The sequence below is a fragment of the Cynoglossus semilaevis genome, chromosome 8 (genome assembly GCF_000523025.1).
Source record: "Cynoglossus semilaevis isolate Cse_v1.0 chromosome 8, Cse_v1.0, whole genome shotgun sequence".
NCBI lineage: Eukaryota > Metazoa > Chordata > Actinopteri > Pleuronectiformes > Cynoglossidae > Cynoglossus > Cynoglossus semilaevis.
In genome coordinates, this window is record NC_024314.1 from 28,660,886 (window position 1) to 28,663,515 (window position 2,630).

Consider the following 2,630-nt stretch of genomic DNA (forward strand, 5'->3'; position numbering starts at 1 on the left):
ACCCCCCAAACATTTATTTTCCCGACGGCGGGACTTCCTCCCTCTGAGGCAGTCACTTCACTCGGTGTGTGGTTAATTTGTAGCCGCTATTCACTCCATTCACAGGAGCCATTCACTGGGCGAGGAGCAGCCCTCCTCCCCAAAGAAGAGGGTTTCTGTGCACACCCCTCCCTTTCAGACAGAGCGGCGTCAGCATCAAACCAATACAATCAATGGGCTGCACAGATCCATTACCTCCGTGGCTGCTGTTCAAGTGCACGTCTCTGCCGGGCACGGGGCTGCGTCCAGGCCGGAGGACGCACAAAGACACAGGAAAGAAATGTGTTATTGCACTGGAACGGAAAGCCCTGTGTGTGTGTGTGTGTGTGTGTGTGTGTGTGTGTGAATATTCATTTCTGTGGTGCAGACCCACAGACTGTGGTTGTGTTGGTTTCACTGCTGTGACCTTTCACCTTATTCGACAGCGATGAACTTGTGAACCAGGCACACAGAGAAGATCAACAACACTTCAAAGACCGACCAGGTTCAAGACACCGTCCTGAAGAGGGAATCAAACTCAAAAAAAAAAAAAAAAAAATTCCCCGAGAGCAAAAACTACAGTAGACAGAATCACAAAGTAACGTTGAAATGTGTTTGATTCACTGTTTTTATCACCTGAGAATAAAATAATTACGATAAATAAATATCATTATAATAAATACTTCAATTAGAGGCTCTGATAAATTTTAAATTTAAACTTTTTATTGTTAACGTTAACGTGTTTTAACGATGGACCCAGTAATTTGAGGAACAGAGAAATAATTGCGATTAAATGCAGACGTTTTTTAACACATAATTTTGTTTGGAATTTAAACTCTAAATTAACAAACAAAGACTTAGCCTTAATTGTCATGTACAGTGTGATCTCAGTCGGGCCGCTGACCTGATGTTGAAACCTCCACAAACACACGCTGAGAGAACTGGAGGTTCTTTGGTGAAATAACAACTTTGTCCACACGGTGTCTGTAAATAACATCATGTGAATCGACACTGTAACAGATCATTCTTATAATGTTCCGTTTTTAACCAGACATAATGGATGAATATATAGACATATACATATTAATATATGTACATATATAAAATATATGGACACACAAAATATATGTATAGATGCAAAAATATGTGTACACACATATATATACATAAATATATATGTACATATATAAAATATATGGACACACAAAATATATGTATAGATGCAAAAATATGTGTACACACATATATATACATAAATATATATGTACATATATAAAATATATGGACACACAAAATATATGTATAGATGCAAAAATATGTGTACACACATATATATACATAAATATATATGTACATATATAAAATATATGGACACACAAAATATATGTATAGATGCAAAAATATGTGTACACACATATATATACATAAATATATATGTACATATATAAAATATATGGACACACAAAATATATGTATAGATGCAAAAATATGTGTACACACATATATATACATAAATATATATGTACATATATAAAATATATGGACACAAAATATGTATATATACATACAAAAATATATATGTACACACACATATACATAAATATATATGTACATATATAAAATATATGGACACAAAATATGTATATATACATACAAAAATATATATGTACACACACATATACATAAATATATATGTACATATATAAAATATATGGACACACAAAATATATGTATAGATGCAAAAATATGTGTACACACATATATATACATAAATATATATGTACATATATAAAATATATGGACACACAAAATATATGTATAGATGCAAAAATATGTGTACACACATATATATACATAAATATATATGTACATATATAAAATATATGGACACACAAAATATATGTATAGATGCAAAAATATGTGTACACACATATATATACATAAATATATATGTACATATATAAAATATATGGACACAAAATATGTATATATACATACAAAAATATATATGTACACACACATATACATAAATATATATGTACATATATAAAATATATGGACACAAAATATGTATATATACATACAAAAATATATATGTACACACACATATACATAAATATATATGTACATATATAAAATATATGGACACAAAATATGTATATATACATACAAAAATATATATGTACACACACATATACATAAATATATATGTACATATATAAAATATATGGACACACAAAATATATGTATAGATGCAAAAATATGTGTACACACATATATATACATAAATATATATGTACATATATAAAATATATGGACACAAAATATGTATACCTATATACATAAATATATATATGTACATATATATCTACATATAATGTATATTTATTTATAAATTTATATGTATGTGTATATAAAGATACGTTTTGCAGAGCCCCCCCCGTGACTCACTACCCACCAGTGTGTTCTCCGTCACGAGGTGTTGTGTTGACTTCCTGTGGAGAACACAAAAGGAAACTGATAGTGAGAGAAAACAGTGGCCTTTAAAGGACGGCTGTTGAACTCCAGAGGATTTGCAGTGGAATCCAGCCACCACACCCACGGGGGTCAGG